Source organism: Callithrix jacchus, chromosome 5 (assembly GCF_049354715.1).
Source record: "Callithrix jacchus isolate 240 chromosome 5, calJac240_pri, whole genome shotgun sequence".
NCBI classification, from domain to species: domain Eukaryota; kingdom Metazoa; phylum Chordata; class Mammalia; order Primates; family Cebidae; genus Callithrix; species Callithrix jacchus.
Window position 1 is genome coordinate 155112588 of NC_133506.1, and position 12636 is coordinate 155125223.

General features: G+C 41.8%; 1 protein-coding gene across 3 annotated transcripts in view; it reads right to left on the bottom strand.

Moving 5' to 3' along the window:
• DCLK1 (doublecortin like kinase 1) overlaps window positions 1–12636 on the bottom strand; it is a 359661-nt gene that overhangs the window by 100415 nt on the left and 246610 nt on the right. The gene's annotated exons all lie outside the window — the stretch shown is intronic.

A 12636-nucleotide genomic window follows, 5' to 3' on the forward strand; every position in this document is an offset into this window, starting at 1 on the left:
GTAAGTAATACTTCAACCCCCGAGTTTACCTTCCTTACAATAATATTTTGGCTAGTAATACGAGTAATAGGCTAATAAAGAGCTTGGGTTTCCCTCAAGTCACCCCTCAAGTTATCTATATACATGGATCTCTTAGGATAAACTGTTCTTGCTTTCCAAGAAAAATGTTAGAAGCAAGGTCAACCTCACAAACCAAGAAATGGGATGGTGGAAGGTTCCACCCATCGCAACAGGGCCACGTTTATTGTCACGGGTCCCCACAGAGATAGTTGTGGGTCTTTATATATGGGAGATGATAGCATTTGCTTGGAAGAGGTAAAACTGGTGAAGAGGTGGTATTTCCCTGCAATGAGGGCGTCCTGCCAGCCTGTGCCACCACACAAAGCTGCCACAGAGCTTATATTGTGTCTGTGAAATGGTTTGTGGCTTGAGGACAAGAAACAACTTCACTTGCATCAGATCTAAATTCTCAGTGCTCATGCCCATTAAATTCAATGCCGACCATCTTAAATGGCAGAGAGCTTTCTATTTCTCTCTTAGTGACTCCTTTGACCAATTCTGATGCTGTGCAAACCTATATGTTTTGTTCTCAAGAAACTGCTTTTAATAATTAACAAAAATTATAAGCTTGTAAGGATAATCAATGCTCACTGTAGATGGAAAATATAAAGTATATTTTAAAATACCCCCCTGCTGGGCACAGTGGCTCACGCCTGTACTCCCAGCAATTTGGGAGGCCGAAGTGGGTGGCTCACCTGAAGTCAGGAGTTCAAGACCAGCCTGGCCAACAAGGTGAAACCCTGCATCTAATAAAAATCCAAAAATTAGCCAAGCGTGGTGGCGCATGACTGTAATCCCAGCTACTCAGAAGGGTGAGACAGGAGAATCCATTGAACCTGGGAGGTGGAGGTTGCAGTGAGCCAAAATCGTTCCACTGCACTCCAGCCTGGGCAACAAAGAGTAAAACTCTGTCTCAAAAAACAAACAAACAAAAAACACACCCCCAAATAACCCACGATCAAATGATACTTTATTTTTGGAGGGGGGGTATACAAACTTCTAGAATTTTTTCCTATGCATTTATATATCTCAGCATTAGGATTTGTTCATTCATATTGATCTATTACCAGCCCTTTTCACAATACAATTCTCTGTGAGCATTTTCACTCTGTTATTTAATGCCTGTTGAGCATCTACCGTAATTTACTTAACCAAATGTCTACTGTTGAATATGCAACTTGCTTTCAATATTTCACTATTATAAATAGTTACTCAGTGACACTTTGTATGTAAATGAGTATACAGTTATCCAATTATTCCCTTAGGACAGATTTAGTCCCTGGCACTTGAAATTTAGTTTCCAGTAGCCAGAAACCAAGAACGCTCTGTGAGTGCTCAAAAATATTTGCCGAAACTTTTCTTTAAAAAAAAATTATAAATTCAAAATTTAAAAAAAGCAATAGCTATTTGTTCTTTCCCCTTCAATATCACCACCATTTTAAATAGCGTATGGATCTTGCCATAGCTTTTCTAAGCTTTTATAAACACATACATACATAGGCAGGTTTTTGTTTGCTTTGTATAAAAACGGCAAGATAGTGACATATTTTATACATTTTTTTCATACTTATAATCATCTTTCTTGGTCAATCCATAGCAATCAAAACTGTTCTTCTAAACCCTGCATCATATTTTGTAATATGTTTATACCACAATTTATTCAATCATTCTCCTATTGAGGGACAATCAGGTCATTCCTTATATTCTAATTTCTTCTTTATATTTTCCAACTTAAATATAAAATTTTGGAGACCAACCAGGCCAACATGGTGAAACCCCACCTCTACTAAAAATACAAAAATTAGCTGGGCATGGTGGTGGGCACCTGTAATTGCAGCTACTCGGGAGGCTGAGGCAGGAGAAGCACTTGAACCTGGGAGGTGGAGGTTGCAGTAAGCCAAGATCTCAAAATAAATAAATAAATACAAATAAAAAAATTTAAACTTAAAAAATTTGCTGAACGAAGTGGATTTGGTGAGTTGAAAGAGAAGAATTTTTTAAAAGCACTCAATGGTGCCCTCCAGAAAGTCCAATGCAAACAAATTGTACTTTTTTTTTTTCCTGGAGACAGAGTCTTGCTCTGTTGCCCAGGCTGGAATGCAGTGGCATGACCTCTGCTCACTGCAACCTCTGCCTCCCAGGTTCAAGAGATTCTCCTGCCTCAGCCTCCCGAGTAGCTGGGATTACAGGTGCCCACCACCAAGCCCAGCTAATTTCTGTATTTTTAGTAGCAATGGGTTTTTACCATGTTGGTCAGGTTGGTCTCAAATTCCTGAGCTCAAATGGTCCACCCACCTCAGCCTCCCAAAGTTCTGGGATTAAGGTGTAAGGCACCATGCCCGGCCTCAATTTGTACTTTTACAGACAATGAGTGGTCATTTGCCAACTTCTAAGCAAATATTGGATTTTATTTCTTGAAATCTAAAATTGGTTTGGTTGCCAGTAAAGTTGTACATTTTTCCCACATGCATCTCAGCCATTTGGAGTTCTCCTTTTGTAACTACTGATTTATGTCCTACTTTCTCTTACTGGTTTGTAAGAGTGCATTCTATACGAAAATTTAACCCTTAGGCTATCATGTTATAAACATTTATCTTTGTAGGTAGTTGTTGAACTATGTTAGCTTTTTAAATGTGATGAACCTTTTTAGTAGTTTTAAATTAAACTACTTTACCTTTTCCATTATGTGTTCTAAAACACATTGTATGCTTTAGTAACAAAGAACTCGTGATCATTCCAGATCTCATTCTGATGCCTGACTTTAACTTCAAAATTTTCCTTCTCTGTCCACGCAATTTCTAATTTTCTAAATTCAAAACATGTTTCTCTCTCTTATGTATTCTAAATTGCTTTATATAAAATCATTTTCAATTTTTTTCTAACATCTAAACCAACAAAGTGGTTTAAATTGTTTAGTAAGAAAGGATGTGAGTGTACATGAAATACAGATGTTATACGACTAGAAACAGGAGATAAGTCATGGAGAAGAGTGTCTCCTAGAGAGTCTCCTGAATTCAACCGGGGAAAAAGAAGAGGGGCCATTAAAATGAGAAGAGGAAGGAAATTCTGCCTGCTGGTATTATTTATGGATTCCTCCACTTGTTTTCATAGCCCAAGACAAAGAGAAATTAATCAGGGCATTACAGCACCTGCCCCTCTTCCCCAACAGTTATGTGGGCCACTGCTGCTGTTCTGGCCTGCCCAGTGACCCTGCAAGAGATTTCTGTTTTTTAAGAAAAGAAAAAAAAAAAAATCTACACATACGAGAATATTTACAAAAATTAAGATAGGAATAACCAAGAAACAACATTAATAACATTGGAAAATATGAAGGGAAAACCAGGACCATTCACATGGGATGATAAACGCCTGAGGTGTCCTTAGAGATTTTAATTCACAAAACAGAGCTTTGGAACGTGCCAGGATCTCAGATGAGCGCATGGCTCTGTCCACGCAACTGACAACACATCCTGGAGTCTGTCTTAGCTTTGGCCTCTGCTTAGCCTTTTGGAAGTACACTAGCAACCGAATTGGAATGGCATGATGTTGCTGGCCCATTGGCGTGCTTCCAGGCACGTTTTTATCACGTGGCCACTACGTGCCAGGCACCGAGAACTGCTTGCATGATGGAGAGCAATGCCAAGTTTGGAACTCAAAACCCTTACCACCAGGTAGTGGTGCACAGAGTCTTTTCACCAGTGAGGGCTCTTTTTGCTCATTTTTATTTCATGAACCTCATGTTTGAAAAATGTTGGTTTCTGCAACACATTTCTATTAAGTTAACATTTCATTTTCTCATTTTAAATCGAAATCAAGGGCAGATGACCAGAACTTTTTGTCCCAGGTTATGAACACGAGGGCAGATGACCAGAACTTTTTGTCCCAGGTTATGAACACGAGGGCAGATGACCAGAACTTTTTGTCCCAGGTTATGAACACGAGGGCAGATGACCAGAACTTTTTGTCCCAGGTTATGAACACGAGGGCAGATGACCAGAACTTTTTGTCCCAGGTTATGAGCATTTAGAGGTCACATAAATTTAAAACAATAATTTTAAAAGCTCGGCATCTAGTTAGCAAGAATGAATAGTTAAAATAGAAAGCTACCAGATGGTACACACTGTTAATAATACCCATCTGTGAGCCACAACTTGAATTAAAAAGTTGGTTTTAGGGTTTGTGGCATGCTGGTTGGCACAGATGTCAGAGTTGCCAGCTGTGGCTGTAACTACCACCCAGCAATCCAGGTCACCATAATAGAACCAATCTAACCACATTGAGTTGGCATTTCTCCAACTACCAGAAAGAAATTTGGTATTTTTGTGAGGCATTTCTTCTCATTAGAAGAACTGTAGGTATTTCGTTACATTTTTGAAGTACTGGAAAAGCTTGTGGCCTCTTATCATGCTTCCAAAGCTTCACATACTTCTTTTGAAGTGAGTTCTCACCATACTATTACTCATTCAGATTTATTTATTTATTAGTCTGTCTCCCCACTCCTATACTCCATTGGGTACTAACTAGTTCCTGGCATATTAAAAAGCAGGAAGTAGCTGCTCAACAAACATTGGCCCAAATTGCTGCTGATCCTGTTACTACTTGTGTGAACTCATGGTATTCACCGAACTCACCCAAACTCTCATTCTCTAGCTGAGAAAACTGAGTCTCAGAGAGATGAAATGACTTGCATCAGAACCCAACTCTCTTGGGTTGGTGGTTTTCTCACCACCCCCAATATCTGATGTTGTGGCCTAAGCAAGGTGTTCCATGATGACAAAAGCCTGGGGAATGTCTGTCAGTGTCCTTGGTCAGGGGCAGACAAATGGGTGAGGATGGATCAGAGAAAGAACTGCAAGCAAGTGTTCTCATGTCAACATTAAATTAGAAATTCAACATATGAAAGCTACCTGTCTATCAAATGTTTATCATATCAGAAAAAAAAGAACATTAAACTGTCTTTCAGAAATGGAGTTATAATGAAGTAACAGCTTGGAGGATCATGGAGTCGGAAAGGTAATTACAAATATTTCTCCTCATGGAGCACTTGCCTTTCCGATAAGAGTGATGCTTCATGCATCGTAACGGGGATTAGAACAATTCCAAAGGCTTCGGTTGAATAACAAAAACAGAAACAACAGCAAAAGATTTATAGTAACTACATTTTCTAAAATGGGTCCAAATAAATCCAGTTGAAGAATGTTGCAGCGCCAAGTTGTAAATTATTAAAAAGAAAAACCCACAAGAACTCCAACCATCTTTCCAAATAAAGTTTAGATTTTCCGTATTTTAATGAATTTAAATGGGAATTGTATTTTACATAACGGTGAAAATGCAGTAAGGAACAAATGCTGCATGGTTTTAGAGAGAATACCAGAATCTTCATCAGCTGAAAACCAGTTTTGAAACATTGTTCATAGTATGATCTAAACGGCCAGTAATGTCGAAAACCTTTTTGTTCATACAAGGACAATTTTCACAGCCTCAGGCAAGGAAGAAAGCAGTACCTTCCATCCTGCCTCTCACGTGGGGGCATTTGCGTTTGTGGCCATCTTTTCTCTACTCTGATGCTTCCTGGCACCCCTATATTTCACTGACCAATTTCCTAAGAGGGCTGGATTTCTGTTGGTGGTGGAGAAACCTAGACACACCTTAATAAAGATGACACCGAAGGACTGTAGGGAAGCCACTTGAGGAAGCTAACAGATGGTAATTTCTCTTGCTCCTAAAGATTGCAGCCTACCCAAAGGGCAGGACAAAGGACAGGCTGGATTATACTAAACTCATGAACTGGCTCTCTGATGACTGAACCTCCCATCGCATGCAAGCAGGTAAGCAACACTGGATTACAAGTCTGTTCTGTTCAGTCCCTAAATTCATTGTTCTTCAAGGTGAAAAGTGTCATTCCCCACGCGATTTATCCTAACGTTAGCTTTATGAATGTTCGGGGGATTTCTTAAGATAGAAGTGAAATGTTTCCCACCTTCACCCAGGACATGAACTCAAGAAACGGGCATTCTTTGATGGACAGATATAGAGACACAGCCCAGATGGTGATGTATAACGAGGAGGTGGAACATTCTTTGGCCACATTCCCGGTGGCAGGAGAACCTCCACTTAGAGAGATCCTCGCCCCACTCTGAAACAGTTGGTAGGTAGGCTGAAGTGTTTTAGAAGGTGCCAAAGAATAGAAATGGTTACAGAATTCCACCCCAGGCACCAGTGGCTTACCTGAGCTCACACAGTGTTCATGCATTCAAAGGGGCCCACTTATACCTTCTGGAGAATCTTGAACAAGGCATAGGTGAAGTCCCTTGAGCGTCTCACAGCATTGGTGACATGCTGCATGCCGGCTAGGGTATACTCTTTAAACAAGAAATGTTTCTACTTTTCCAGTCTCTTTTGAAACCAACTGGCATACAAGCACTCTTAGCCAGAGTTAATATGTGAACTCTAAATTCAGTTTTCTGAACTGTTCAGGAAATGGACAAGTTCATCTAGAAGAATCCATCACGAGCAGTAGATGCTTTGTGCTTTCTGCCTTACCCTGATTACAAAGGCAAGCTTCTTTTTAATTTGGCAAGGGTGCAATGCCTGTAAATGGAATAATAATCCTCTCTGTTGCTATATGCAAAAGAGAGTAAGGAGGCACATTCTGTTCCAAAGCCTTTTTATAAAAATGGCACGAAGTCAATGACAAAAAGAACTTGCAATTCTGATTCTCCAATCCTCCAGTAAGTTGCCCCTACATGTTCACTTCCCTCCCCTTGGGAGGCACCCTTCTAGAATATCAAGACTGTCAATGGTTACTGAGGCAATTCTCTCCTTAACTCAGGAATATGCTCTCCTCCTGTCTCCACTCCGACCAAGTGATGGTCCATCTTCCCTCTGAGCACTGCCAATGCCCGGGAGATTCGCCACCTCCTGCCTCATGGTTTTTGAATCTTCCAGCATCCTCAGGAGGATGCTTGTCTGCCTGGTTGAGCTAAACAAACCCATCCTGGTATAATGGACAGCTAAAGTTCATTTCCTATAGAAATGTTAGAATTTTCATACTTCACAGCAGCGTTACAGGAAAATCCACATGGAGGCTGCTTGCGGAAAGGGTGGGCCTGCATCTAGTAAGAACTGAGGCCCGTCCTGTTTCTTCTACTCCACCTGTTTTCTGAGTGAACCCTGACACCATGGTAAGACTTCCATCCTACTGCCTTGGGGTTTGAAATAAGTGCTGCTTTCCCAAGCTCCACATGCAGCATGTCTGGAATAAAAGCAATCAAGATCCTCACACTCTAAAACACAGCTTTTAAAAACAAGCCATGGCAGTGGGGGGGAAGTGGGGGTCGTTAATGGGAACAAAAAATAATTAGAAAAAATGAGTAAGATGTAGTAGTTGATATCACAACAGTGGAGAACAATTTAGTTGGACACTTAGTATGTACACTTACTTAATCAAACACTTGGTATGCTTAGAATGAGGACCATGTGATCTTCCATACTTTAGTTTCTTCAATCATGTATTCAAAGCTTGCTGTCTGTCTGTGGTAGATACTGTGATAAGAACTGGGTATATAAAGCTACAAAAGACATGGTTCCCGCCTTAGAGATGCACTATGTAGTGATGGAGGTAGATTTGAGGAATATATAGATACCACTGTTATGTTTATTATTATTTATTATGTTTGCTATTGTTTCATAACTGAAGTTTTATGGTAGGCTTAAGAATAAAGGACATTAATTTTTTAAAAATTGTACACTTCAAAATAACTAAGAGTCTAATTGGATTATTCGTAACACAAAGAATAAACTCTTGAGGTGGTAGATATCCCATTTACCCTGATGTGATTGTTATGCATTGTATGCCTGCATCAAAGTCTCATGTACTCCATAAATACATACACCTACTATGTAACCATAAAAATTATTATTTTTTTTAGATGGGGTCTTGCTCTGTCACCCAGGCAGGAGTGCAGTGGGACGATCTTGGCTCATGGCAACTTTTGCCTCCCAGGTTCAGGTGCTTCCCCTGCCTCAGCCTCCTGAGCAGCTGGGATTACAGGCCTGTGCTACCACGCCTAGCTAATTTTTGTATTATTAGTAGAGATAGGGTTTCCCCATGTTGGCCAGGCTGGTCTCGAAGTCCTGACCTCAGGTGATCTGCCTACCTCGGTCTCTCAAAAGTGCTGGGATGACAGGCGTGAGCCACCACACCCAACCAAAAATTTAAAAAATGTATAAAACAGAAAAGTAAAAAAGAAGGCATGGAGGAGACTGAATTGGAGACAAAGGCATCAGCCAGAGTAACTTAGCTGGAGAGTAAAGGCCCAGAAACTGAGATTTGAAAAGGACCTTCTAAAAATACAGACATGTATGTTTAAACCAGCATTTCCACTGGCCCACCACAACTTCCAGAACACCCAGCTCAGCACTCCAGATGGCACCCACGTGTTCCTGCACCTGCACAGGGCTCTGGAGACAAGGCTGGGAGTTGAAACCTTATATAACATCTGCAGAAGGCTTTATAGCACTGGGATTTCTGTATTAACATCTCAAGAGTCACAGCTCAGATCTACTGTTCTGATAGTATGAGTGATTCTCCTTTCCAAATATTTTCCTTTTCCCTAACAGTCAAATAAGAGAAAAGTTCATCTTTCCCTATATAACAGTGCAGAGGTCTGCAGGGGTTCTGAGGGGTAGGGGGTTTAGCTCTGGGAGATTGCTTGGTAACCCAAGTTCCTACCAGCTTATTGCTGTCACTACTGAGTGTTCTCATCCACAAGGGTCCCTTAGTTTATGTTGCCTTGTCTGAGTTTCAGCCTTGGGAGAAAGCAGTAGAACAGGAAGGTTTGCAGACACTAGGCATGAAAACCTGCTCTGTCCCTTGTTTCACTAGATCTTCATTTCCTAAAACGGATACTGATCTTTCCTTTTTCCCAGATACCATTTGCACTGTTTTGTGTCAGTTGCTGGCCTCACCAAATAGATGTGTCATGGCCTCACCAAATAGATGCCAACAGCTCTCCCCTAGTTCTGTGACCAAAGCATCCACACACATTCCCAAATGTCCCTCGAGGGCATATCACCAAGTAGAGAACCACTGCCTGCTGATGTCTTGATTAGACAATGTTTCCCTGAAGGGCCTTCAATTAACGCTTACATTCTTCCTCCACGGTGTTAATGAAACCATCACCAACCACCTGCCTGAGCCTCTAAACAACACATTCCTGCATTCTTTCTGCAGGTTTGGCCAGCATAAAGCATTTCGGGATTTACACTGCAGTGTAGGGGATGCAACTGACAATGCTAAGGTCTTCCAATAGTTTGTTAAAATTGGACCAATACCCATTGCTTAACCATCCTGAGAACACGGGAACATGAGGCCCTGTTTTCTTAGTTGAGAGTTTGGAGGATGCAGAATGTCATGGGGCAGAGGTTAGAGAAAGAGACTTCCACACTGCTGTGTGCAAACCCGAGTGTTGCAGAAGGGCCATAAGCATGGCTGGTGATCAGCCTGCCCTTTAGGTAAGGTCCTTTCCCTTCCAGGTACCACCTGACCTCTGCAATGACCCTTTGGAAACAACTCCGAAATGGTGTTCCTTACTATTTTGGATTGAAAGCAAGTACACATACAAGAGATGACATTGTTCGTACTTACTGAGATGTGGGGATTTTCAATCTTAGTCATTAAGCCTGGCTGCATTGCCTCAAAAACACAAACATGTGCCTTTTTGCTGATTGGCAGTCAGGGTCTTATCTTTCTGAATCCTAAATGCAAGTGTAGTTGGTAGTTTGTTTTTTCCATAGGAACCCAACCTCCTTAGCATTAAAACGTGTTCCACAAGGCATCCTTTTTTCCTCTGCCATGGGTTCCCAGCTGGTCTTCACTCAGGGTCTGCTGCCCTCTCATTGGCCAATGCAGCTTCACCAACAGTCTTCAACTTTTTGAAAGTAAAGCAGTTATTAAAATTGAGAAGCCCCACATTGGCTGGCTCTGGGCTTCTTCTCATAAAAAAACCATGTGTCTTCAGTGAGAGGTTTAATAAATCAAAGATGCCAAGGGCCTTTTCTCTCACATGTCATATGTTCCACATCGTTCCGCCCAAGTGCAATGCCCTCTTAGTCTTCGCTGAAGTCTGATCACCTTGAGAGACTGAATATACAGATGGACAATGACCAGACCATATAACAAAACAGAACTCTGACCCATAACCTGAAGCAACCTGCGGAGGAAAACCCCCCTTCTATGACAGCCTACCAGAAGATACACGCTCTAAGTTAGACTTGCAGAAAAATCAATAACAAATTAGAATGATCTATCTCTAGCAACATTCCAGGAAGCCAAACAATAACCCCTGTAACAATTGGCCTTAAATTAGCCAGGACTTAATTAATAAGTGACACCATTCCTAACTTGTTTCCACTTCCAACTTAGCACCAATGAGAAAAGCTCAAATGTACGCCTCTAACCAGTCCCATAGGGTGCCCCACTTCTGGTTAGCCTGCCTACACCTTCCCCACACCAACTGCTTCCATCAGGGTGCAGGGAAAGCCTTCCCTTTTTTTCTTCTCTAAAACACTCCCACTCCTCTGCCTGCCTTTGAGTCCCTGCCAAAATGCAGATGATGGTGGCTGACTCCTTGGAATAGCAAGCTCTGAAAAATAGCCTTAGTTTGTTCTCATCTGGTTGGTCATCACTGACTTGAACAGCACACAGGGCTCTCCCTTAGCTGACTGCAGCACTTGGCACTCTGGCTCAGCAAATGTCTCTTTCTGTTACTCATATGTCCGATTTCTTGTGGCCACATTTATTACTTGTGGTGACACCTTGGAGAATGGCACCCTGTCTCCCTGCCAGTTTGTCCTCTGGCACTTGGTGAGACACCACTTCTTGAGCTGACCGTAAAACAAAGCAACTAACTTCAGTTGAGGGGCATGTCATGTGAAATAGGCCTCCCTTTATCTACTAGAACCATGTCAACAGCTCACAAGGGAAAGAAGCTTGACTGCGGAAACAGCAGATGAACATCTCCAATCTCACGCTTATTCTGGGCCTGCACTCATTGGATGGACTCATGTGCATAATGGTGCACCTATGAATTTCGATTTCTCTTTATCTTTTTTCCAAAGTGTATATTTTAGTTGCTGTAACAAATTACAACAAACTACGTAGCTTAAAATGACCAAAATATATTTGCTCACAGTTACAGAGGCCAGAAGTCTGAAATCAAGGTGTTGGCAGGTCTGTAGTCTCTCCAAAAGCTCTAGAATGGAATCCATTCCTCGTCTCTTGCAGCTTCTGGCGACTCCAGGCATTCCTTGGCTTGTAGCCACATTACTCAAATCTCTGCCTCCACCTTTACATGGACTTCTCTGTGTGTCTGCCTTATCTCCTTGAACTCTTTCTTAGGTGGAAATTAGTGACAGGATTTTGGTTCCCACCAAGATAACCCAAGACAATCCCCTCATCTCAAGACCCTTAACCTAATTATACCTGCGAAGACCTTTTTCCAAATAAGGTCACATTTACAAGTTGAAACCTTTCAGTGGCTACTGTTTAACCTACTACAGCGTGTCTGACATCACTTGATGCCAGCCTCTCTTGAGCACTTCTGTCAGGAAATCTGTTGTTGCTCCACTGCTTAGAATCCTAGGACTCTTTGTTGCTCTTCGAGAATATCCCTAGAGTAGCCTATAAGGCCCCTCCCTGCTTCAGCTTGCTCTCTCTCTTTCCTTGGGTGCATTATTTTAGTTTCTTAGAAGCACTAAGTAACCTCCTGCCTCTGGGCATTGGAGTATTTATTTCCCTGCAAAAAGAGCAATTTCCCAATACTGCCACCTTGCGTGGTTAATGTTTTGTTCATTCTTCCATACTCAAATTTGTACATTTTGCAAATATTTACTGAGTCTTTGCTACTTTAGGTGCTGGGATACTGTAGTGCGTCAGTCAACAGGGTACCTGCTCTTGTGGAATTTATACTCCAGTGGAGGGAATGAGCCTTAAACAAACAAAAACAAGAACAAGAGCTGATTTTCTAAGTACTTTGTCAAGAATTAAAAGGGTGATGTGACAGTGAGTGGCTGAGTGAGTGGTTTCTCTATATTGCTGGTTAGAGAAGGTCTCTTGGTGTAGAGGACGTGGAAGCTGAGCTCTGAACACAGGAAGAAGCCAGCTGTGGATAGATCAAAGGAAAGCAGCCACCAGATTAAGTCAAGACTGAAACCACCAAGTGAGGGGTTTGGGTTTTACTCTAAGCAAGATGAGAAGTTACAGGAGGGGGTTAAGCAAGAGCAGTTGTAGTTTAGATACACAACCCTCCAAACCTCATGTTGAAATCTGATCCCCAATGTGGGAGGTGGGGCCTAATGGGAGGTGACTGGGTCATGCTAACAGATCCCTCGGGATTGGCTTGGTGCCATCCATGAGGTAATGAGAGTGTTCTCACTCTGCTAGTTCCAGCAAGAGTTCTCTCAACAGCTAGTTATTAAAAAGAGCCTGGCACTTCCCCTTCTCTCTTGCCTTCTCTCTCCATGTGATCTCTGCACATACCAGCTCCCCTTCCGCTTCCACCATGGGTAGAAGTA